At 42.7% G+C, this 27,626-nt stretch overlaps 1 pseudogene; it reads right to left on the minus strand.

Annotated features, from left to right (window-relative positions):
* Positions 1-13,500: 13,500 nt before the first annotated feature.
* Positions 13,501-27,626, minus strand: part of LOC113010700 (zinc finger protein 665-like) — a 30,359-nt pseudogene continuing 16,233 nt past the window's right edge.

A 27,626-nucleotide genomic window follows, 5' to 3' on the forward strand; every position in this document is an offset into this window, starting at 1 on the left:
TACAGTAGAACAGCAATGTTGTTTATTACTTTACTACAGGAAAATAATGAAGAAACATTGACAGCTGTTACAGAGGAGGAAGCAACAGAGACACTTTATGAGGTTTACATCTTTTAATACTTTGTGTACAGGAAACACAGGCGACCAATAAAGCCAGTTGAACAAAAAATCTGTTTATTCTTCTTTCAACATGTTGAGGTGATGGGTCAAAAGAAATGATTGTGACATATGGTGTCTCTGACTGCTCTTCCATCTTGTATGTCCGTGGGAGGGTCAGGATGTTCATGGTTTGGATCACTGCTGTTTGGTTCAGAAGGACAGTGTTCTCCTCTAATTGTGGCAATGTTGTGAAGAATCACACATGCCACAATAATGTCACATGCCCTTTCTGGGGTGACCTTGAGTCTTTGCAGGCACTGGAACCGGGCCTTAAGCATTCCGATAGTCATTTCAATTCTGGCTCTTGTCCTGCAATTAGCCAGATTATATCGCTGCTGTGGGCCCGGTTCAGGGTCAGGGTAAGGGGTAAGCAAATAGGGTAAACATGGATACCCCCTATCACCAAGCAAGTAGCCAGTGAACTCTCCTAAGACAGAAGGATACACTTCAGTTCAAATGTCCCTGAAGCAATTGGTCTTTATATATTTTAAAGTATTCTCAACTCACCATGTCCAAATTTTGTGCTCAGTGTACATTCACGGAATATTTGTGAGTCATGGACAGAGCCTGGCCACTTGGCTTCCACATTTGTGATAATGTTGGCAGCATCACATATGATCTTCACAGTGCAGAGAACACAAATTAGCATCCATTACTATAATGAAATAATTTGTTAGTTTGAAATGCTACAGGGAACTATGCACCTGTACATTAATGCTGTGGAAAGACTTCCTGTTCACATAGTCTCCTTCATTTACTGAAGGAGCAATGATTGGAATGTGAGTGCCATCTATACAGCCAATCACGCCTGGGAACCGTGAAAATAAATGTAAAATTTAAGTAGTAGTTCAAATATCACCACATCATAAATTAAGTTTTGTTCATCCTGATACCTGCAATTTTGTGGAATCCCTCTTTGATAAATCTTGTGGGTCTGTGACCGGGGAACACAGACGAGTACAGGAGACGTTTCAGTGCAACTGTAACATTCCTGACTGCCCGACAGACGGTAGCCTTGGAAACGTGCTCAGCGTCACCAATATTATACAGAAAGCTCCCGTTTGCAAAAAACCGAAGTGCAATACAAATAATATGTAATGAACTGAGAGGATGTCCGCGATGTGTCACATGCGTAATATATGGCCTGAGGATGTTATCCAAATAACTTATAGATTGTGCTGAGAAACGGTAACGTTCGCACAGAAAATCATCAGGAAATGATAAAATGTCCAAACGCGCTCTGATCACTCTCTCCCGGCGGTGAGCTCTGCGGAGAATTTGGGCTTCAACATCTACTGGCTCTTCAAGGAAGGGACACGCCATGTCTGACACTTCCTACTGTCAGGTTTCCGACAAAGGGGCGGGGACAGTCAGGGTTAGTTGAAGTAAACCTGCTAGGGGGCAGGTTAGCTTCACGGAGTGTGTCGTCATAGTGACTCACTCAGGCTTCAGCTGAACTCGCTTTGTGAAACCGAAAACCCAGAGTTTTCGTTAACTCAGGGTATACTTACTCAGAGTTTGCACTAAACCGGCTTCCTGAAATAGGGCCCTGGTGTCACCCAGAGTTTTGTTTTTAGAGATGTGTAACAGAACCAGGCACAATGGATCCTCTTACATCAGGTCTTAGCTGAAAGAAAAAAGGACAAATAGGAGCAAAGAGGCAACAAGGCTAAATGAATACAGGAAGCATAGATAATAACTGGAGTTAACATTCTAGACAGCAGCTACTGATGTTGTTGAATGTGATGTGTTGTTTTTACTTGTATTGGTCTGTAATGCAGTAATAAAACGCTAAACTCAGTGATCACACTGCAATAATGTTTCCCATTACAAACCACCAAACATGCCTTTGTCTCCTGTGCAGCGTGAGCTACAATCACCTGATTTCAGTTCATGCAGAGGAAGAAAAAGGTGGAATCATCTTACAACCTTTGAGGAGTGAAGGTATGGACATTTCTTTGTTTTTAATTATTGGATTATTTTAAGCAGTATTGCTGTGGCCATGTGTGGCCTGTTTTCTGTCTGTGTTTTCTGTACTGTGCTTAAGACTTTTCCAGGTCCCTCCCCTAATGAGGAGTCGTGAGCAACTGATTGGACCATGGAGCGGTTGACTACCTTCAAAAGGCCGCTCTGACAGCTCCGAGGGGGGAGAGAGAGAGTGGAACGAGCGAGTAGCCGGACAGCCGTCGCGGCCCTGACCCTGGTGTTCCCAGCCCGTGCTTATCTTGTGTATTTGTGAGAGTGTGAAATTGTGAAAGCCGCTCCTAGTGAATTAGTTGAGCGCTTAGGCACTCTTGGGTTGAAGCGGAAGGGGTGAGCTGCCTTTTCTTTTGGAATCGTTTTCTCCTGTTTTCCGGGTAGGGAGCGAGGGATAGCTCTGTCATTTGTTTGTTCTGTTTTTCTTTCCTAGGGTTTAGTTAGTTTTCTCTGGTGGGACTTAGTTGGTTTTGTTTATTATTTTGGCCTGGGCTCACCCTGGAGCTATGCTTCTTTTCCTTAAATAAAAACACCTTTTTACTCACAACTGGTTTGGATGTTTGGCTTGGGAACCAGGGCGGGGATTTGTCTCTCTCTCCTCCAACCTTATGTGCGTCCCTACCCGCCTAGACTGGGGGCGTAACAAGTATCACTGTGGTTGTGACTGTGTGGAACTTTTAACCTCCTAGGACCTGGCGTCCACATATGTGGACATCACATTTTGGGTTATTTAGACCAAAGTACTCGATTTTGCTCTACAAGGGCCTGATATCAACTTACGAGGACATTATACTGCTACTGTTCTATCAACGTTTTAAACGAATATCCTCATATGTGTCTCTTATTTAAAAAAACAAAACAAAAATAAGGTAAAAAAAAAATCTGGTAATTCTTTGTTTTTGCATTCATCAGGCCCCAATATGCCCAAATATCAAAGAGACATTAAAAATGCATGGTGTGGAAGAGTTCAGGTCTTAGAAGGTAAAGGCCCCGAACTACCAAAACTGTCTCTGTGTGGTAGTAAATCATTTTATTTAATATGAATATAACTGTAGAACCAATTGGAAATGTTGACAAATGACCATGGACAAGTCAAATCTGTTAAATGTGAGGTGAGCAGTGAAAAATCATGTGACTGACATAAACTTGGGGGTGACGGCCTGGAAGGTAAAATGAGCTTTTTAATCTCTCTGAGACAAACTGTAAAGAACAAGAACAGATTCAGTGCGGTTCTTCGTGTGAGCACGTCTCTCTAAATCCTGTCACACAATCACATGATGAGATAAGCTTTGATTACAAAAGTTACTGAGCTGTTGTGCTCGATCAGTCAACACCTTGCATCACTGCTGCACTGGAACGCTGACTCTGAAACAGCCCAACACACTGAATATTGTTCGGTGTCCACAAACATGTCCAGTTGTTCTGCAAACATACACTGTGCAGGATCGGCAGCGTTTTAGAGTGATTTTTTTATTCTGTTTCCTGGGACTTAAGACCATGAATGAAACATTTAAGACAGAATGAGACACAGGGGTCAAATGTCACACTTTGCAGAGCCTCTGATCCTCCCACAGGCTACAGCAATGTAAAGCTTTTAGATTTGACTTTTTAAAAGCATTTATGATTTTACTTGAGTGATTCTTCGTTTATCTTTTACCTCATTGTTCCAGTGAGCGATTAAAGGAAATCTGTCTCACATGCACGTTCAATTTAGGCTCACCAGTTTACCAAACGAGCGTGTGTTTGGATTGTGGAGGAAAGCTGGAGTACTTGGAGGACTGCAGGTAGGTAGAGAGCAAACAATCTCCTCATAATAGGTGTTCAAACCAGTAACCACCTTACTGTGCAGCTGAGTTTAACAAGCACTATCATGAGGCAGTTATTCCTCTGCTGTCATGAGACTGCATCGTGCCCCCAACAAAGAAACTGCATGAAAACAATAGCAAAGGAAAATCATCATCTCGATTCCTCTTGTTCTGTGTCAGTATACAAATCGCTTATCAGTACACTAAGCTAAAGTTGTAACTAAAGAAATATAGTGATTATAATTTATGATGTAACAAGAAACCTCTCTGATTGACTCTGATGACCTTTAAAGTTATGGTGTAGAGTTTAGAAGGGTTTCCTGGTACACTATAAGTTATGGTGTGATTTAACATGTAGATTTCCAGCTGAGGCATCAAAGCTTAGTGTTTGTGTCCATTTCTGCAATGATATTGAATGACAAGATCTAGTTACTTTGTACAGATTCCGGTTTGAAAATGTCATTATGCACAACACAGGCGACTTTTTCAGCTTTTTTATTTAATGACTTTGAAGCTGAAATTGAGGCCCTGTTTCATTATGCTACTCTATAAAACATTTACTGCACTGAGTAATGAATCACCACTCAATAACATGCACGGAGCCTGTAACCCGGGGGCAGCTATTCATTTTTCCCTTGTCAGTGTCCAGCAGTACTTCCAGATAGCAACTTTGTTCTATCCTCTTGTGGTGTTCATTCAGTTATATACCTTAATCTTAACTGTATCTCCTCCTCTAACTTCATATTTTCTCTCTCCTCCTCCTTCTCCTTTCCCTCTCTCTGCTCTCTCCATGGCTGCCACCCTCAGATCGCCTGTCCAATCTTTGCTGGCCTTCTGCATTTCTTCTTCTTGGCTGCCTTCTCCTGGATGTGTCTGGAGGGTGTGCAGCTCTATCTCATGCTGGTGGAGGTCTTTGAGAGTGAGTACTCACACTGGTGGTGGGCATGTCTGCAGCCATAGACTACAGGAGCTATAGGACCAAGAAAGCGTACGTGTGAGTACAGGCCTTTTGCACCTGCAGATTGAGAAGTAGGATTGTGCTATTCCCCCAGATGGAAATGTAATATGCAGTGCCGTGTGAAGGGCTCTTGCGCCTCCCCACAGACTGGGTTCTCTGAACAAAGCCTGATGATTAGCCTTCATAAGATCATCCGCTGAGACAGAGAAATAGTGTGTGTATTCATGTGCATGAGCTCAGTGTGAGTGTACAGTTGTTTGTTGGTTTAGTTGTGCATAACTCACTTGTGTCCTCTGTGTCACTCAAGATGCTGGCTGTGAGTGGATAACTACTTCATCTGGAGCTTCATTGGACCTGTTTCATTTGTTATTATGGTATTAGCCTCCATATTTCGATATCCCGCAGTCAGAAGTATTTCACCAGCATGCAATTTTGCGATGTTATTAACAATATGAAATCAGTAATTTTGGACTAGAGTGCTCACGGCGCATTTTTTTATTTCTTCCTATCGTCTTTCCTTAGCTCAACCTGATTTTCCTCATGATCACTTTGCACAAGATGATACGCAACTCTTTGGCACCACAGACAGGTGCAGGCAGCACAGACCCACACATAAACACTCGCAAACATATCATCAGTGGAAAACACCACTGAGTTTTAAAATGGTGTTTTTCTAAGAACAAATGATGAATAAAAACAGCTTGTGCAGCAACACGACTGTTTTAGTGGAACAAAATGAGTAATGTTATCTGTCTTTTTTTAAACTAAAAAATGATGTAAAAACAAAGCAAATCTTTTCAAAATTAGGCATGGTTTCTCCCTCTGTAGCTACATTTTCTCCCCTTTTAAAAGGTCTCTTATGTAAGATTATGTTATAAAGATATCATTTGTAGTCCACATGGTGTATATATAGACACAGGCATCATACCCGTCATTGGAAAATACTGTAAATGCCGGCATATGCGCAGCTACACAGACACATACTCAAACAATGGCAATTATTGCTCACAATCGGCAAACAAGCTGTTTCAAAATGTAATAACACTTCCAAACAACAATTCCATCGGCTACTACAGTCATGTCTTACAAATCTCAAGCCCCCGTCACGATAACATGACAAAGCTGTGTTTCTCTTTACTTGATGCCTCATTCTCTTTGTCTGGCGTGTTTGCCTATTCTTTGCAGATTAGAGCGAGCTCCACAGTTTTTATTACAGCTGCCCCACTGAGTTACAAAGTCTACCCGCCGGGTTTCTATATTTAACTTGTCGTGTGTTTACTGCCACTCACTGCACCATGTTTCCTCTTCCAGAGTCAGATCCGCAGGATGTGGAACGACATGGTTCGGAAGCAGACAGAATCTTCTTTCGTGGCAGGAGATATCAACAGCACCCCGACACTCAACCGTGGTGAGACCTCTCTCTATATATTTCTCCCTCCATTAAATTAAACTGGCTGAAATTCTCAGACACAGGTGACGCACATACAGATTCATAGCATTTAACAATAGAATTACTGACCCCTTTTTTTCCTGGTGCAAGTCCCTACTAGTACATTTACTAACCCTGCGCAAATTTGCATAAATTCCCTGAACCTAACACCTCCTAGCACCCTGCTGAGAGGCCTTCAGCTCCATTGTAGGGTTGTAACACAGATTTTTCTCTTGCCTTGGAGCTGAGCTACTCTGAGTGAACAAATGCAAATGTTCCAGGCCTCAAAGATAATGGGTGGTTTGCACAACAAAAACAGGAGGAGAATCGAGCTGATGACCTGTGAAAATTTCAGCAGAGGTGATTAACACCTCGGGACTTCCACCAGAAAATAAAAAAGTCAGTAATTCTAGGAAGTCTTAGGTTCAGGGGATTTACGCAAATTTGCGCAGGGCTAATAAATCTAGTAGTAGGGACTTGCACCAGGAAAAAATGCTCAGTAATTCTAGTGTTAAACACAGTCCCAGATAGCCTGTATTAAATCTGCACTTGTATTAGCTTTTGCTATGGCTTAAAGTTAGGCCAGTCTGGTGTGCTGACAGGCAGCTTTTTTTTCAAAGAGTTGTCAGACACATAATATATACAGTGGGGCAAAAAAGTATTTAGTCAGCCACCGATTGTGCAAGTTCCCCCACCTAAAATGATGACAGAGGTCAGTAATTTGCACCAGAGGTACACTTCAACTGTGAGAGACAGAATGTGAAAAAAAAAATCCATGAATCCACATGGTAGGATTTGTAAAGAATTTATTCGTAAATCAGGGTGGAAAATAAGCATTTGGTCAATAACAAAAATACAACTCAATACTGTGTAACATAACCTTTGTTGGCAATAACAGAGGTCAAACGTTTACTATAGGTCTGCAGGTCTCCAGGTTTGCACACACAGTAGCTGGTATTTTGGCCCATTCCTCCATGCAGATCTTCTCGAGAGCAGTGATGTTTTGGGGCTGTTGCCGAGCAACACGGACTTTCAACTCCCGCCACAGATTTTCTATGGGGTTGAGGTCTGGAGACTGGCTAGGCCACTCCAGGACTTTCAAATGCTTCTTACGGAGCCACTCCTTTGTTGCCCGGGCGGTGTGTTTTGGATCATTGTCATGTTGGAAGACCCAGCCTCGTTTCATCTTCAAAGTTCTCACTGATGGATGGAGGTTTTGGCTCACAATCTCACGATACATGGCCCCATTCATTCTGTCCTTAACACGGATCAGTCGTCCTGTCCCCTTGGCAGAAAAACAGCCCCATAGCATGATGTTTCCACCCCCATGCTTCACAGTAGGTATGGTGTTCTTGGGATGCAACTCAGTATTCTTCTTCCTCCAAACACGACGAGTTGAGTTTATACCAAAAAGTTCTACTTTGGTTTCATCTGACCACATGACATTCTCCCAATCCTCTGCTGTATCATCCATGTGCTCTCTGGCAAACTTCAGACGGGCCTGGACATGCACTGGCTTCAGCAGCGGAACACGTCTGGCACTGCGGGATTTGATTCCCTGCCGTTGTAGTGTGTTACTGATGGTGACCTTTGTTACTTTGGTCCCAGCTCTCTGCAGGTCATTCACCAGGTCCCCCCGTGTGGTTCTGGGATCTTTGCTCACCGTTCTCATGATCATTTTGACCCCACGGGATGAGATCTTGCGTGGAGCCCCAGATCCAGGGAGATTATCAGTGGTCTTGTATGTCTTCCATTTTCTGATGATTGCTCCCACAGTTGATTTTTTTCACACCAAGCTGCTTGCCTATTGTAGATTCACTCTTCCCAGTCTGGTGCAGGTCTACAATACTTTTCCTGGTGTCCTTTGAAAGCTCTGTGGTCTTGGCCATGGCGGAGTTTGGAGTCTGACTGTTTGAGGCTGTGGACAGGTGTCTTTTATACAGATGATGAGTTCAAACAGGTGCCATTCATACAGGTAACGAGTGGGGGACAGAAAAGCTTCTTACAGGAGACGTTACAGGTCTGTGAGAGCCAGAGATTTTCCTTGTTTGAGGTGACCAAATACTTATTTTCCACCCTAATTTATGAATAAATTCTTTACAAATCCTACCATGTGAATTCATGGATTTTTTTTCACATTCTGTCTCTCACAGTTGAAGTGTACCTCTGGTGCAAATTACTGACCTCTGTCATCATTTTAAGTGGGGGAACTTGCACAATCGGTGGCTGACTAAATACTTTTTTTGCCCCACTGTATGTGAAGATCTACAGGAACAAGTTATTTATTTGTAAAAAATGTTTGGAATCATGTATGATTTCCGTTCCACTTCTCATGTGTGCACCACTTTGTGTTGGTCTTTCTCGTGGAATTCCAATAAAATTGATTCATGTTTGTGGCTGTAATGACACAAAATGTGGAAAAGTTCAAGGGGGCCGAATACTTTTGCAAGCCACTGTGTGTGTGTATATATGTATATATATGTATATATATGTATATTATGGATATATTATATTGGTATATTATATTATGCCCTTTAGGAAAATATTATATATATATATTCCAACCAAAGTCTGACTATATAGAATGATCTTTTGAATTTATAGAATGAAACTTGAATATATAGAATGATCTTTTGAATATATAGAATGAAACTTGAATATATAGAATGATCTTTTGAATATATAGAATGAAACTTGAATATATAGAATGATCTTTTGAATTTATAGAATGAAACTTGAATATATAGAATGATCTTTTGAATATATAGAATGAAACTTGAATATATAGAATGATCTTTTGAATATATAGAATGAAACTTGAATATATAGAATGATCTTTTGAATATATAGAATGAAACTTGAATATATAGAATGTATGAACCTCATTTTTAGAGATGATGTGTTTCTGAATTCTCTGCCTTTGCAAAATGGCATCAGCTGAACTATTTCAGTACTTTTTAGAGCTTGACAACTTGACTTAGATAATGTCACTACAGATAAGAATATAGCCCATATGGTTTTCACTGCCCTATGCATCGCCAAGAAAACAGTCCTCATGAACTGGAAAAATAAAAATAATCTTAATTCTAACCAATATAGAAATTATCTATTAGATTACATTTGTCTTGATACAGCCTCTGCCACCACATCACATCAATTGCTCTGGGCTCCTTTGATCAGCTCCATCACCTAGCGGGGGTGGGGGATCATAGTTTGGTCCCACCTATGCTGTTGTGGTTGGTGTGGGGTAGGGACAGGCTTAGGGCGTCGGGTGGTTCACCAGGAGCATCTTCCTTGGAGGGCTAAACCCGGGGTAGCGGTCATGGTTCTTCGGTGACGGTTTCCTCGTGGCTGCGTGCAGCGGGGCTAGGGGAGGGTCTGTGCTGACGGACGTGGGTTACTGACCTGGTAGCCTTGCTGCCCCGGGGTGGGTCCGGGATGGGCATGGGGTTGTGGGGGTGCTCCGTCGCCGGGCTGTGGCCCTGGCTGTGGCTCGGGGGCTTGGGTCCTGGTTGGTGTGTTGCGGGTTGTGGGCGGGTGGGTGTATGGGGGCCCAGCCCTGGCGCAGGGTGCTGCCGGTGCGTCGAGCCACCTGGGGGGCTCTTCAACTGGTGGGGGAGGTTACATCTTGCAGGAGCTCTCCTCTCTTCAGGAACTCACTCTGCAGGAGGGGGAGATACAGGAGAGATGGAGGAAGATCTCAGTCTGGGCTATTGTCTCGTGTAGTCTGGAAGATGAGAGGAGGACGGGGTGGGTGGAGTTTTCTCTGTGGTGAGGTCGGGTGGGCTGTCCCGGGCTCTGTGGGGTCAGGCGGCGCTGCTGTACTGGGCCCTAGTCCGGATGGGCCTGGGCCCCCTTTCCCTGGTGGGTTGCAGAGAATGGAGTGCCTACTGGGGTCAGTGGGGGAGCTTCCTTCCCTCCCCATCTCCAGCTGCCTCCCTCTTCCCGCTCCACCACAATCACCCACACATGCAGGGCCTTGGGGTAAAGATATGTCCCCAGGGTGCAGGGGAGGCATCCCCCCCATCTGTCTCCTTCTGGCTTCCTGTGCCTCAATTTTATCTCACAACTTACACATTCACATTACTCACACTCTCATAACACATACATATAGGATCTTGGGGGTGGGCACGCTACACGGACTCCAAGGTATGGAGGCCTATCTCCCCAACCACTCCCCCTACTAGTGGCAGACGCCCTCAGACATCGGTGCATTGCACCATGTCACTTCATGCGGATTCGCATGAAGTGATGGTGCTTTTTACTTTAGTGCGAACAGCTCTAAACAGAGATGTACATTGCCAATATAGAGAAAAGGTCACTTTATTAAGAGTTTTAAATAATGTACAGAAATTGAGAGGAAAGCAGAGAGACTCAAAAAAGGCACCGGTAATGATTAGTGATGTTCAGCTCATTGTCAGACTAGCTGATATTAGATGTTATTAATTGTAGAGCTCTGTTCTCGTTGTTCTGTGTAATATAAAACTGCTTAATGTTACTCTAATCAGATGTGGTGATGTAATTATATAAATTACACATGTGCACTTTTAAGGGAGTATTGATTATTTTCAGTTGCTTAGTTTTGCATAGAAAGAGTGACACTGAGTAACTAATAGTTAATCACATGTTAGAATTGTATATACAGTTGCTTCCAGATGCCTATAGCACCTGCTGCTTATTGCATTTGTATATAATACGTAATAAACATTAAGACTAAACAGTGTTAAAAGAAGAAGAAGAAGAAGAAGTATGGCACCTTCACGGATTCTTTTTGATGGTAGCAATCAGGCAGAGACTTTTACTTCCAAAATCAGACGTCCTTATTTGCGCTGGAAGAAAATAAAATACAGATGCATCTGGAGATTATCCTATGAAGTCCTATTCTAAAGGCTGATTTCCCTCCCCCAGGCTTGTACCTGTGGCTTCCTGTCCTAGGGGTGGGGGTTGGCTGTTCTCTAGAGCCCTGCCTGCACTCCATCCTTTTGTTCATATTCCAAGACTATTTTTCTATATGTATTCTTACCCCCTAGCAACCGCCATTTCATATTGTTGCAAGCAATCACAAACTCTACAGTCTGTCTAACTCCAGTGTATCCCAAGCAATCTATTATCCTCAACAGAGATAAACTCAACATAAACGGAACCCACATTAAAGTTAGCTCGGTGCTTACCTTTAGATGATCCCACAAACCGAGAGAAACTCCGTGATGAAGCTGGAAGTCTTTCCTTTTTTTTTTTTTTTTTGCCTGTCCCGTTTGGCTCTTTTGCATCAGAATTATTGTCTAAAGGCAAAGAAAGATGCCCAACGGATTTTACCAAAATTTTACCAAATTTTACTTTACCAAAATTTTACTTTACCAAATTGACCATCCCAGCCTTGCCGTAATGGTCCATTTGATTCACCTTTTATTGTTTATTTTATTTTCACTTGCTGAATACGGGATAGACTTCACTGCGGGAAAGAAGGGGAGAAAGAAAGCGGGAAAGAGAAACAGCTGAGAAGAGGGACGGGGAGAAGGGCAAAAAACAAAAACCAATAGAATGAGCAGAAAAAAATAAATTAAAAAAAAGTAAAAAAATGCATATATTGATCACCTGGATCACCTGTAGAGAAAGAAAAAAGAAAACAAGCAGAAGAGAACAAGAGTAATAGAATAAACAACATCACAATGATATATGGGAATATGACAGTAAATACTAAATATTAAACATTATTGTGCAGCACATAAGATCAACAGAACACAGTGTGCTTTGAGGTAGGAGCCAAAAAGGGTGTAGTTTGTGGGTGTGATCACCCGTGTGTACACCTGTGAGCATGGACGCGCTTGTTTTTTTTTAAAAGGTTCCTTCATGTAATGATCTGCTAGAGGGTGTGGGGGGGCCACAGCCCCGTCCTCCAGGGCATGAAGCAGGTATGGAGGAGATCAAAACTCCAGACATCCAGAGGTCCCCAGAACACAAGAGACCAAGGAAGACCAACAGAGGGGCAGCCGCACCGATGTCTGAGGGAGTCCGCCACTGGCAGGGGAAGTGGTGGTGGTGGGAGATAGGCCTCCAAACCTTGGACGGCCTGAGATGTCCCCAGAGAGGTGGCGTCTGATACCCAACCTGACATATAGACACAGACATACAGGCACACACAGATACAAACATCCATTCCCACCCTCATGCTCTCATATGCACTTACTCCACACTCAACCGAAGTGGAGACAGACATAAAGAGACGCTGTACACACGATCACACTCCCCAAGCGTACTCTACGAACCGGGTCTAGGTACCCCCGCCCCTGGAGGGGGGAACTGCACCCAGACCCAGGTGGTGTTACCCTTTTCCCTGCAGTGGGGAGAGGCAGGCCGCCCCGCTGGAAGTCTTTCCAAACAGGAAACAGATGAGGGAGCAGAGACCCACGTGGTTCACGCTGATCTCAGCTACAATTCAGGAGACAAGGGTGTGCAGATTGATGCAGATATCGATCCAAAGGTTGGTAGTGGTATATGTTCCTGTAAGTTCACTACTTTACTCCCGTTTCATAAAAAAGCAGCTCTCTCTGCTCGACTCCTCTCCTGCACAGACACTTTGCTCCGCCCCCTTTTCCGGCTCGGCTGTGATTTGTTGCTGCGAGGTCACGTGACTCAGCGTCTCAAAGTAACCACGTGGGGTGTTATTTCAAAAGTAGCGCCTATCTCCTTTTCCTAAACTCTTTTCCTTGGCCTCGATGAAAATGTCATCGTGGGAAGGAGATTTGCTAAGGACTCAGGGAAAGAGAGGAGCGATGTGACACCGGATGTCCGCCCGTTGAAACTACATTGTGCAGAAGATGTACTACAAAACAAACATCTTACTTCGTCACAATGTGTTCTAACCCTGTTGTTTTATGGAGGTCATATAAACGAGAACAGCCTGTTAAAAATATCCTTTCATTACAAAGTTTGAATTTTAAAGAAGAAGGAACCTTTACACTCAGAAAAATAAAGGTTCTTTAAAGAACCATTTTTAAGAACCTTTTTTGAGTGGTTCTTTAAAGAACCATTTTAAATATTTCAAAATAAAATGTATAATAAATTGAATTTGAGTAGGGTAAAATAAATACGAGCACAGCATAGACATAGATTAATGGTTTATTGGCACTTTGTATTACAGAAAAAGACAAAAAGGCATTTTAATGCTAAGCACAACACCACTACTAATAATAGCATATAAGTCATTTAAACAGTAATAATTAAATATCTTTACTATAAATACATATAAATATTATACTATAGATAAAACAACAATTTTTACATTAGAAATAGCAATACTTTCATAACAGACAATTAAACAACACATTTTCATCAGCATGTTTGCATTTTCAGTAAAACTATTTCAAGAACAATCTTTATATTTAAATTATCAATGAACTGCAGCCTTAAGTTATGTAAGTTAAGTTTAACGTGGGACTCATGGTCCTTTGTTAGTCCACACTGGGACAATTTCAGTCTCTCACCTGCACTATGCTGGCAATCTAGGAGATATTTAATGCATTTGTCACTCTTTGCACAGCTACTGGTACAGGTGTAGTCAGAGTTCCCAAGTTGAGAACAAATGCCTCCAAAAAGCAAAATGTCTTTTTTAGTTCACTTGGATAGGCAACATTGTAAACATGGTACAGGGAGAAGACAATACCCATCGCCAATGAAATGTCCATTTCCCCACTGTCCAGAATCATTTTTTGTCCATCCATCTGGACATTGACCTCAGTTGAATCACTCAAGGGCTTGCCGTCACTGCTGCTGAGTACGATTGTAGGTATCGGGCTGTGTGGATCCTGAAACAGAAATTAAATTCTTGAAATGAGGAGTATAGTTTAAATAAGTATAAACAACAGCTGTCCCAATGAAAGTATAAAACTCCTGTAAAATACTGGATTTGTTCAAGACCCCCCCCCCCCCTCCTCTCACCATACCAAAAAATATATAAATTTACCTTATTTATGACGAAGAGATGAGAGGCATTTTCTTTGAAAATAGATGGCAGGAGAAGAACAGCTGTGTTTACCATCTGACCTGAAAAATAAAGAGAAATATGTAAATATTTTCTGGCCAATTTTGTTAATACAAAGCAGTAAAGGCCATATGAGTGCCTTTATCAGGCGTTGAATGTCTTGCAGAACATAAGCATTAGTGCAGTAAATGTATACCTAATTAACTTTTCAGTATAATTCAGTGTAAATGTTAAGCATTTATACAAAACCCCCAAAATGTTGTTCAGTTCTGTAAGTTGCTAGCTTTAAATAATTTGAGTCCTAAAGAACTTGCAGAGCAAGTCTAGCTGCCACTGAACATTTTTTGAGATAAACATTGTGTGAATGACTGAAAATCTTCATAGAGATACATATAGCATCGAGGGTATATCAGTTAAATCTTAAAGTACATCATTGCAGAGACGAGACAGGAGAAATGTCAGTCTGTGGATATTGTAAAGCAGCGGTCCCCAACCTTTTTTGCGCCACAGACTGGTTTATGCCCGACAATATTTTCATGGACCGGCCTTTAAGGTGTCGCGGATAAATACAACAAAATAAAACTAGTACCGGTGCCGAAAAAGAGAAAATTCATTCATAACACACGTGAAAAGACCCAGGAAAACCGAGTAAACGATAAAAATGATAACAAAATAACGCTGAAAACCGATAAAAACCCTGAAAAACGATACATTTCACACCTGAGCCTCAACTCTCGTGGCCCGGTACCAAACGACTCATGGACCGGTACCAGTCCGAGGCGCGGTGGTTGGGGACCGCTGTTGTAAGGGACACTGTGTTTACTAATGTGCTGTATGTGAAACCTTAAAAAGTGGTATCTGAGATAGGAGTTAAAAATGTTTTTGCTCATTATTGCCAAGTGCCCTCACCTTTTCTTTCAGTGTCTGTCTGGCTCTCATCAACAGATTTTAAGCAGAGGCTTTTAAGGTTGCTGTTTGGGGCTATTGACACAAGCTTCGCTGCCAACTTACTGAATCCTCGGATTACTTTTTTGTCCACATCAGTTTTAAGTAACATGGAAGCCTCTTCAAGAAGCTAAAATAAAGGATAAACATATACATATTAGCTTTGTACCATAATATATACCATTATATAGCAAACCAGAACAATCATTATTTCACGCATCAATTATCATTAGAGAAGACGGTGAGACGGTAAGTGACGGAAGTGACGAGTAGGTAAGCGACCCATGTTGTAGGTGACGTCAGACGCCGGAGATTTGGCGGAATAAAAAAAAAAAAAAGCAAATGGTAGCATAGAGTTTAACAAAGGTTTTTCAAGCTTCAGTATTACCAAATATACTAATCAATTGTCATATAACTAACAACATCTGTTCTATCATCTCTAACACCCTGGAGGACAACGGGGAGAGTTTAGACGCTCTCCAAGATTACATCGACCGCTGTTTTCAAGATTTAGTAATGAATAAGGCCCAGAGTGCATCCTCCCCGGCCAAAATTGAGACGCCGTCATCGAAGAGATGTCGCCCGGCAGACTCCCCCGGTACAACATCGCCTGCCGGCAAAGACATCGCAGACATCCTGGAGTCAATCGACAAGCGATTGTCCTATTTACAGATCTCTTCTTTAACTCTTAGGAGTTGATCAAACACATGATATAAAGGTTTGGAGCACTTTAGATTGGCTAAATACACTATAAAAGGTAGATAAAGTATTAATGGCATTATGTCCTACAAGCATACTCGTCATGATCTTTCCGTCTATATGTTAATACCTCTACCTTTTAATAATAATGTATACTTTATTGATCCCCACAGGGAAATTTCTCTCTTTGCATTTAACCCATTCACTCAGTGAAGCAGTGGGCAGCCACTAATCAGGCGCCTGGGGAGCAGTGTGTAGGGACGGTACCTTGCTCAAGGGTACCTCAGGGTAGCCGTTCAGTTGATTCAAACCCCCGATCTTCCGATCATGGGATAACCACACTACCTACTGAGCTATCCCTGCCCTATTTTCAAATTTAATTTTTTAAATACAAAAACTACACTATCCTGATACAAAGGCAAACAGAGCTAATATAATGCTGAATTTCACACCATTCACTTGAGAATCCACAGAGAAATGAAACAATTAATTTAAAAGAGCAATTGATATTTTATTTATTGTTTGACCATACTGCACGAGATCTGCCTCAAAAATCACAATACTAATACTTGTATTGTAGTGGCCACAAGGGAACAGATAACCTCTGAATATGTAACAATGAAAATGTTAGCATGTTACACTCGTTAGCCAATAATTGGGCAATTCAAAGACAATTTGTTGGACAATTGTATCAATGTTTGCTTTTCAGGAATACTTACATATCCAGAGCCATAACTCTCCTTCAATAATGGAAAACTCAGAAGGACAGTCCTCAGACGCTCTACATACTGCACATGAGAGGGATACCTGCAAATTTTGAATGATGAACTTAAATTCTGATGTACATACTGTATTTTAAATGAATCAAATCTTAATTATATATAGACTTACATTGTCTCATTACTCAAGTGGTCAAACAGTGCTTGAATAAGCATGTTTTTGAGTCTGTTCTTGGTGGGTGACTTTAGTGCTGCATCTTTATTGGTCAACACAGTGATCACAGCTGGAGGAAACTGCACTTTGCAGTTAAACATAAGTTGGAGTGCTGACACAGTATGCTTTTCTTTGTGTTGCCTTCCACTGCAAGAAGAAGTAAGAAGTATGTTTAGAGTTTGTTACAAGACATGAATATGCGTGTCCTTGTGTCCTGCATCAGGAATATCCGCATATTTAAAACGTACAATAACAGCTGCTGAACTACAGAAACAGAATCATAACAGAGAGTAAGAGTGGCTGTGACATTTCAATTTGAAAGTAAATGGGTGTGTGATGCACATCAACGCTGGAGAAACAGAACAGGGCTTGCGTCAACCCCTTGCCCCCCACCCTCCAACACCATAAACCTAGGGGAGGGGAAACACTGGATTGTATGAATGTACAATTCAGTGAATCAACCAGTCAACTTAAGACTCACTCTTTCAGCTTCTCTACAGCAGACAAAAATTTCACTTGGTCTTTCACTTTTGGAAAAAGACGCTCACTCATTCTTTCAGTCATCTGCAGAAGTGTCGATCCATCGATTTCATTGTCTGTGGCACAGAAAAACAATAAGACACGATCAAAACAGAAATGAGCATGTCGAAGATAAAGAATAAAAATATAATAAAACATTACTTAAAAAAACAGCTATGAGTTCATTAGTGACTATAGATGATGACAGACCTGTGGAATAGCCAAAAAGTGGTTAAAATCATTTTAACAGTGGTTGACAACTAACTAAAAAGTCATGGTTTAGGATGTATCTTATCTGACTTTGGTATGGACTGCCTTAAAAGGTCGGTGGATCAGTGTAATGAAGTCTTGACCATCACATCTGTATGCGTCCAAAGCATGAAAGTCTACCTCATCCCCAGGCTTGAATATCAACAGATCATCAGTCTCTCTGATGTGGTATGATTGAAGGTGTCTTATAAACTCCAGTGTTGTGAAAAGTCTTCCAACAAGAAACCAGTTGGCCCTGATATACACAATCAGGACTATTTTCACAAACAGTGGAATTTGCTCTGCATGCACAAGTTCCAAAATGAAGAAATCTCCAACTGCATATTTTACAGAGTTTAAAATGATGCATTTACTTGTCCAGAGTTTCTCATCCACAGTAACGGCTGTCTCCAAGTTTTGCAAACAAATCTGCAAGTTCACTGGAAGTTCTTGAAGTGATAAGTTATTAACGGCTGCTTGTGTATGATCGCTCCTGATGATCCGTTCAGGCTGCTACTCCCAGCATTGACGAAGCTGATTCCTCTTTGCCAAAGTCTGACAAATATTAATATAGTTATTGGTGATTCTTGCTACTGTCTTGAAATATTGATGTCTGGCTTCAAACCTCATGCACCAATGAGAGCGGAGTGACCCATAATCAAGGATGAGCCGAGGATAATGTAGCAGAAAATGCAGCTTGGGTGTAAACACACCAGGAAACAGATTCTTGAAATCTGTCAAAAAGTAAGTGATCAGTTCATGTAGATTACTAATCCAGTCAGTGCTGATGGTTGGACCAAGAATAATCTCTCCTATTTCTCGAACCAAAAGATAAAGCTGCCAAAACTTGTTACCCTTTTCAATCCTGGAGCCTATGACGAAAGGCAGAGTCCTAAATAATGTCCATTTCTCAACAGCAGTTCCAGAGATATTTCCATCCAGTGCTACCTTCTCAGATATTAGAGCAGGTTTGGAGGTGCAGTCATTCTGTCCAAAACTAAAAGTCCTTATGCTGTCATTCACCTCTTGGATAGTAACGGTTTTGTCCTTGTGCAAGGCTTTTAAAACAGACTTCAAAACAAGAGGAATGACCCCCTCAAGAAAATCATGCATTACATCAGGTGGGAATGCATTTGTGGTATCAAAATATGACAGCTTGTTGAAGGCACATGGGCCAGTTACACCATACACTGACCTACAGTGGGGGTCATCTTCAACACATTGCAGATGGTATGCATGAACAGTCTTTGTTCTAAGAACACAATTTCCCTCACTAATGATCCTAGACAGGTCCTTGTAATGACACATACAAAACCTGCATATTCTACCATTACTGAATGAGCAGCTAAAACCTGCAAGTGTGTGAGAGGTTAGGTTGTCTGCAGATATTGTGGCCAGACCACCTTTGATGCAGTACTGTCTGTCTTCAAATTTTAATCGTAATCCACGTTCTTGCAAAACCTGTAGGTCACAAATTAATGGTTCTAATATTTTCTCAAATCCATATGTTTTCACCAATCTATGTTTGACAAGTATCAACAGATGAATATGTCTTAAAACAGATCTGTCGTTTGGTGGAATATTTCCCAAAGTAAAATAAAATGCAGACACTTTATGTAGACGTTTCTTTGATCCTAATGGATTAGCAACTTCAAATTCATCACTGTACAACTGAATTCTCAAATGTGGGTTGTCTGTGTTAAAAAAAATCACTTTCTTTGTAAATTTTCCCATCACTAAAATCTGTTAAGGTTTCAGGAGCACGGGACTCTGGCCTAAAAAATTTTCTTAAAATGTTAGGATCATTACATATTAATTCTAAGACTTTTAGAAGTGGAATATACTGAAAAGTGTCCTGTTTCCCAGTAAAAGGATCTATCCCCAGGATACATTCAACAGGTTCAATCAAGTTTAATTTCTCAACACAGTATCTGTCTAGTTGATATGTGTTGCTGACTGCAGTGAAGCAATGTTCTACCAAACTATTGTCATCAATATAATGAAAACTTGATATATCAAAATTAAGAGTCTGCAAACATTTAGAAAATATCTCCCTATAGTTTTCAATAAAATACTTGAAAAGTGACTCTACTTCACTAATAACAAATGTTTGAACTTTTCTATTTACAATACTTTTCTCTTGGAGATTCAAGGAAAACAATGCCAGTTGTTTTCTCACAGTCTCCGTAAAGTTCTCTATAAGTTCACTCAGAGTTCGTTCAGATGATTGGGGAAATTCAACAGTTTCCTGGATGACAGGGTCACAGTCTAGGGCCGACTCTAATCCTTGTTTCTGATATTTATGTTTCTTCCTTATGTGATTTTTCAAGGATTTCACAGACAAAAACTTTCTGGGACAGTCTTCTAGTCCGCAGACAATGAAGAATCCACATTCACTTTCATGGTATATCTGTTGATGTTTCAGCAGTTTTTCATATGTTGGTTTTCTTGTGGAGCATCGTGGACACTGATATGGCACATCCATAGAAATGCTCACCTACAAAGACCTGTTGATAATCTGCCAATTCATTTTCCCCAAGCCAAAGAGATACTTCTCCAACAGTCCACTGCTGAGCCATGATCTATTAAAACAAAACAAAAGGCCATTACATTGTTTTATTCTGTGACATCAAAAACTTATTTATTTATTTTTTGTTCATTCATTTTCCAAGCCGCTTTATCATCATAAGGATCGGAGGAGTGCTGGAGCCTATCCCAGCTGTTTTTTTTAGGCGGGGTAGACCCTGGACAGGTTGCCAGTCCATGGCAGGGTCGTCATTCAGATATGTATGTTTGGATTGTGGGTGGAAACCCACAAAGAAACAGGGAGAACATGCAAACTCCACACAAAAAGGCACCATGTTGACCCCGGGAATTGAACAGAGTCGTTCTAGCTGTGAGGCAGCAGCGCTAACCACTGTACCACCGTTTATTCTAACTTTTAAGCCTTCTTCAGATAAATATTGAATATTTTATGCTTTGGATTATTTGGTCTTGTTAGTATAATGACCTCTTTTTTTGCCTAATATATGATGTTCAATAAATGAAATGTACATAATTTTTTTTTAACTATAATAAAAACGGACATTATCTTGGTAACATCAAATGACTGGAGCATAATTTGTCATATATATATATGTATATATATATACATTTATATTAGGGGTGCAACGATATTCGTATCGATATTGAACCGTTCGATACAGTGCTTTCGGTTCGGTACGCATATGTATCGAACAATACAACATTTGTAATTTATTTGATCAACTTTCCTTCTGACGATGCTGTCTGTGTTGAGCGCTCAGTGAATCGGCGTTCGACTACTCCGCCTAGGCTGCACTGTCGAGCGCAGATCCACTGAGCGCTCAACACAGACAGCATCATCAGAAGGAAGAGCGCTGGGAAAGCTAGCAAGACAGAAGTTAAGCTCTCCTTGTAACATGGACCTCCCCCACCTTCATTCAGATGTGGTGTTTGGAATTATTTTGGTTTTCATGTGACGTATGACCCTGAAGGTAAGCGAGTCATGGACTAAAGTAAAACAGTATGTTGGATGTGCCATGCAATGCTCAATTACATGGGTGGGAACTAGTGTGTTAGCGCAGTTAGCTCGTTAACGTGTTGGCCGTCTAGCCCCATGCACGGGGCGATCGGCGGTAGCTCGTTAATGGAGATTTGCCGTGTTGTGGCATTAAGGTCATTTCAACGAGATTAACCTGAAAGCACTAGTGGGAACACAACGAATATGACTGCACATTTACGCCGACATCATCCTAGTGCAAAGACAAAAACAACAAGCATGCTACTAACTTTAGCCGAGTCATTTAGACAGCTGTTAGCACATGATTCTCCTTATGCTGCTGAGAATATAGCCCAGAAGAAGCGGATAGTATAGCTTTTATTTTGGAAAGAGACATTTCTCTGTAATAAACTCTCTTCCCCAAAGATGAGTGATTCCTCAATCAGATACAGGGCTCGCAATATCGCTAGCCCGACGTCCTGGGGCTAGCGATTTTTTTCAGACGGGCTACCCTGCCCGTCGGGCTATTGTAGGAAGGAAAAATATATGTCAATGCTTTTGCATTCTTTCAGAAATGTAGCTGGGTAATTATGTCATTGGCATCGGTGAGCCACTGTCAATATGTGACATATTGAAATCGCGTTTGAATTTGCGCTTGTTTTTTTGCTTTCACTTTATAATCGTGCAACTGTGTATAGAGAGCGACAGCACTGATCTGTGAGTGATGATAATTTGTGCACCAATTCCTCTGACATCGTCTTATTAATCGTTAGCTTACTATCCAAACATGACAAGTGAAATCTCCCGCAGCAAGCTTAAACATGTGAGAGGTTGATCGCGCAGAGAATCGCTGAGCTTATGTGAGTGCGTGTGTAAAAGCAGCATGATATATATTTTAGTTCTGCTGAGCCAATTAAGACAGGTCAGGGTGAAGAAGTGACAGCCAAAGAAAAGCTTACCACAAAACGGAGAAGTTATGACAAATCAGACTATAAGGCAAAAAGAAAGTGCAGCTTTATGGTTTCATGGACAAAATAATTTCTGTGGCTGCAATATGACGAGCTAAATAACCAGGGCTGCACATAAGTGGTCCGCAGGTGCGCATTCGCTGTCAAAATAAAAAACGCGCACAAGGGTTAGGGTTAAATTTAAAAACTGTACTTTTGAGTTAAAATATATATTTATACTTTTAATAAATGACAAATTAAAAAGGCATGAACATTTTTTTGTATCGAAAAAATATCGAACCGTGACACCAAAGTATTGATTGATTGATTGATTGAATCTTTATTTTGAACATGTTGAAAAAGTATAAAAAAAAAATAGAATTAAAAGAGACAAATGAACAAAGCAAACAAAAGGAAAACGAGCAACCACAACTCCAAATAACGTCCATGTTCAAAAAGGAGCAGGAAGAAGCATAAGCTTATTTAATCCCACCCCTTTTCCACTATCTAGTATCAATAGACTACAGAAATACCTCCTTGTAATTACATTATATGTTATGTGTAATTTTTTTTTTTTAATATATACACATATATGTTTCTATCTATCCATACCTACGTATATACACACATACGCACATATACACATTTTCAATAACCCCATTAACACCTGAAGGATACACAACCTACAATTTTATATATATTTAATATATATATATATATATAATATATATATATATATATATATATATATATATATATATATATATATATATATATATATATATATATATATATACACATCTCCTCCTTGAATCGCTACCTTATCGTGGTGGAGGGGTTTGTGTGTCCCAGGGATCCCAGGGGCTATGTTGTCTGGGGGCTTTTGCCCCCTGGTAGGGTCTCCCATGGCAAACCGGTCCTGGGTGAGGGACCAGACAAAGAGCGATTCAGAAGACCCCCATGAAAAGAATATCGAGGGAACAGTTTACCCTGCCCGGGATAGGGTTACCGGGGCCCCGCCCTGGAGCCAGGCCCGGGGGGGGTGCCCGAGGGCGAGCGTCTGGTGGCCCGGCCTTAGTCCATGGGGCCCGGCCGGGCACAGCCCGAAGAGGAGACATGGGCCCATCCTCCCGCAGGCCTACCACCCGCAGGAGGCGCCATAGGGGTCGGGTGCATTGTGAGCCGGGTGGCGGCCAGGAGCGGAGGCCCTGGCGGACCGACCCCCGGCTGCCAAGACTGGCAATAGGGACATGGAATGTCACCTCTCTGGTGGGGAAGGAGCCTGAGTTGGTGCGTGAGGTTGAGAGGTACCGGCTAGATATAGTTGGGCTCACCTCTACGCATTGTCTGGGCTCTGGAACCAGTCTCCTGGAGAGGGGCTGGACTCTGTCTCAGTCTGGAGTTGCCCCTGGTGAGAGGCGGCGGGCTGGGGTGGGTATTCTTATATCCCCTCGGCTTGCTGCCGGTACGTTGGGGTTTTTCCCGGTGGACGAGAGGGTTTGTTCCCTGCGCCTTAGGGTCGGGGAACGGGTCCTGACTGTCATCTGCGCTTATGCGCCGAGTGGCAGTTCGGAGTACCCAGCCTTCTTAGAGTCCCTGGGGGGGGTGCTGGAAGGTGCTCCACCTGGAGACTCTGTTGTCCTGCTGGGAGACTTCAATGCTCACGTGGGTAACGACAGCGAGACCTGGAGGGGCGTGATTGGGAGGAACGGCCTCCCTGATCTGAACCCGAGCGGTGCTTTGTTATTGGACTTCTGTGCTAATCACAGTTTGGCCATAACGAACACCCTGTTCGAACATAAGAGTGTCCATAAGTGCACGTGGCACCAGGATGCTCTAGGCCGTAGGTCGATGATCGATTTTGTAATCGTATCACCAGACCTGCGACCATATGTTCTGGACACTCGGGTAAAGAGAGGGGCTGAGCTGTCAACTGATCACCACCTGGTGGTGAGTTGGATCAGGTGGCGGGGGAGGACGCTGGACAGACCTGGTGCACCTAAACGCGTAGTGAGGGTGTGCTGGGAACGTCTAGCAGAGGCCCCAGTCCGCGAGATCTTCAACGCACACCTCCGGCAGAGCTTCAACAGCATTCCGAGGGAGACTGGGGACATTGAGTCCGAATGGACCATGTTCAGCGTCTCCATTGCCGAAGCTGCTGCATTGAGCTGCGGCCGCAAGGTGGTTGGTGCCTGCCGTGGTGGTAATCCCCGAACCAAATGGTGGACACCAGAGGTGAAGGGAGCCACCAGGCTGAAGAAGGAGGCCTATCGGGCTTGGTTAGCCTGTGGGACTCCGGAGGCAGCCGACAGGTATCGACAGGCCAAGCGGAATGCGGCTCGGGCAGTGGCTGAAGCAAAAACTCGGGTGTGGGAGGAGTTCGGAGAGGCCATGGAAAAAGACTTTCGGACTGCCTCGAAGAGATTCTGGCAAACCGTCAGGCGTCTCAGGAGGGGAAAGCGGTGCTCTACCTGCACTGTGTATAGTGCTGGCGGAGCGCTGTTGACGTCGACTGAGAAAATTGTCGGGCGGTGGAAGGAATACTTCGAGGACCTCCTTAATCCCACTGACACGTCTTCCGGGGAGGAAGCAGAGTCTGGGGATGAGGGGTGTGACCCACCGATTTCCGGGGGCGAGGTCACTGAGGCAGTTAAACAACTCCTTGGTGGCAGAGCCCCTGGTGTCGATGAGGTCCGCCCCGAGTTCCTGAAGGCTCTGGACGTTGTAGGGCTGTCTTGGTTGACACGTCTCTGCAATGTTGCGTGGAGATCAGGGGCAGTACCTGTGGACTGGCAGACCGGGGTGGTGGTCCCCATCTTCAAGAAGGGGGACCGGAGGGTGTGTTCCAACTACAGGGGGATCACACTCCTCAGCCTCCCCGGGAAAGTCTATGCCAGGGTGCTGGAGAGGAGGGTTCGTCCGCTAGTCGAACCTCGGATACAGGAGGAACAATGCGGTTTTCGTCCTGGTCGCGGAACACTGGACCAGCTCTTTGTCCTCTCGAGGATACTTGAGGGTGCATGGGAGTTTGCCCAACCAGTCTACATGTGTTTTGTGGACCTGGAGAAGGCATTCGACCGTGTCCCTCGGGGCGTCCTGTGGGAGGTGTTGCGCGAGTATGGGGTGTCTGGCCCATTGCTACGGGCCATTCAATCCCTATACAACCGTTGCAAGAGCTTGGTTCGCATTGCCGGCAATAAGTCGGACTCGTTCCTGGTGGGTGATGGGCTCCGCCAAGGCTGCCCTTTGTCTCCGGTTCTGTTCATAATTTTTATGGACAGGATTTCTAGGCGCAGCCAAGTGGCGGAGGGCTTTCGCTTTGGTGGCCTCAGAATCTCATCTCTGATTTTTGCGGATGATGTGGTTCTGTTGGCTTCATCGGGTGAGGGCCTCCAGCTCGCACTGGAGCGGTTCGCAGCCGAGTGTAACGCAGCGGGAATGAGGATCAGCACCTCCAAATCTGAGGCCATGGTTCTCAGCCGGAAAAGGGTGGAGTGCCCACTCCGGGTCGGGGATGAGTTCCTGCCCCAAGTGGAGGAGTTCAAGTATCTCGGGGTCTTGTTCGCGAGTGATGGGAGAAGGGAGCTGGAGATCGACAGACGGATTGGGGCTGCGGCTGCAGTAATGCGGACGCTGCACCGGTCAGTCGTGGTGAAGAGGGAGCTGAGTGTAAAAGCGAAGCTCTCAATTTACCGGTCGATCTACGTCCCTACCCTCACCTATGGCCACGAGCTGTGGGTAGTGACCGAAAGAACGAGATCGCGGATACAAGCGGCGGAAATGAGCTTCCTCCGAAGGGTGGCTGGCCTCTCCCTTAGAGATAGGGTGAGAGGTTCGGCCATCCGGGAGGGGCTTAGAGTAGAGCAGCTGCTGCTCCACATCGAAAGGAGCCAGCTGAGGTGGTTCGGGCATCTGGCAAGGATGCCCCCTGGGCGCCTCCTGGGCGAGGTGTTCCAGGCATGTCCCACCGGGAGGAGGCCCCGGGGCAGACCCAGGACACGCTGGAGAGATTATATCTCTCGGCTGGCCTGGGAACGCCTTGGTATTCCCCCGGACAAGCTGGAGGAGGTGGCTGGGGAGAGGGAGGTCTGGACCTCTTTGCTTAGGCTGCTACCCCCGCGACCCGACCTCGGATAAGCGGATGAAGATGGATGGATGGATGGATGGATGGATATATATACATATATACACATATATACATATATACACATATATACATATACATATATATATACATATACATATATATATACATATACATATATATATATATACATATATATATATATATATATACATATACATATATATATATATACACATATATATACACATATACACATACATATATACCCATACCAACAAACCCGTGCATGCGCACACCCATGAAAATATTAGACAAGAACACCCTATCAAATCTCTACCTTTTCCCTGTACCCTGTAAAAACCATATCCTTAAACCGCTTTTTAAACTGCGCCATGCTTGGACATTGCTTCATATCTTTACTTAGTCTGTTCCACAGCTTCACTCCACACACAGAGATGCAAAAACTTTTTAATGTTGTACGGATACGAGGATGTTTTAAATTTAATTCCCCCCTCAAATTGTATCCCCGTTCCCTTTTAGAAAACATTTTTAGAATATTGTCAGGAAGCAGGTTATTTATTGCTTTATATATAATTTGTGCTGTGAGAAAATGAACCAGATCTGTGAATTTTAGAATTTTTGATTTTAAGAATAGTGGATTTGTATGATCTCTGTAACCAGTTTTATGGATTATCCTTATGGCCCTTTTTTGTAATATAAAGATTGATGATAGCGAACATTTGTAAGTATTGCCCCAAACCTCTGCACAGTAATTCAAATACGGTGCAATCAGGGAACAATAGAGAATGTGGAGTGATTTGTGGTCCAGAATGTGTTTTACTTTACTCAAGATTGAGACACTTCTTGAAATTTTGTTATGTATATGATTTATATGAGACTTCCAGTTTAATTTATCATCTATAATCACACCAAAAAACTTATGTTCAAGTACTCTTTCAATTTCCACACCATCTACATGAATCTGCACTTGTGCATTTCTAAGGGAATTCCCAAATAAGATAATTTTAGTTTTACTTAGATTTAGCGATAGTTTGTTCCTGTTAAACCATTTTTTAATTTTGCACATTTCTGAAGTAATTGTATCCAGCAGCTCCTTTAGATTCCCCCCAGAACAGAAAATATTTGTGTCATCTGCAAATAATACTAATTTTAATATATCAGATGCCTTACAAATATCATTTATATAAATAATAAATAATTTTGGACCCAGTACAGAGCCTTGTGGAACACCACAAGCAATGTCCAAGCATGATGAGGAATGGACACCCAGCTTCACAAATTGTTTCCGGTCACTTAAATAATTTTTCACCCATTGCAGTACAACCCCCCTAATCCCATACCGTTCCAGTTTATTAATTAATATGTCATGATTGATTGTGTCGAATGCTTTCTTGAGA

The sequence above is a fragment of the Astatotilapia calliptera genome, chromosome 3 (assembly GCF_900246225.1).
Source record: "Astatotilapia calliptera chromosome 3, fAstCal1.2, whole genome shotgun sequence".
NCBI lineage: Eukaryota > Metazoa > Chordata > Actinopteri > Cichliformes > Cichlidae > Astatotilapia > Astatotilapia calliptera.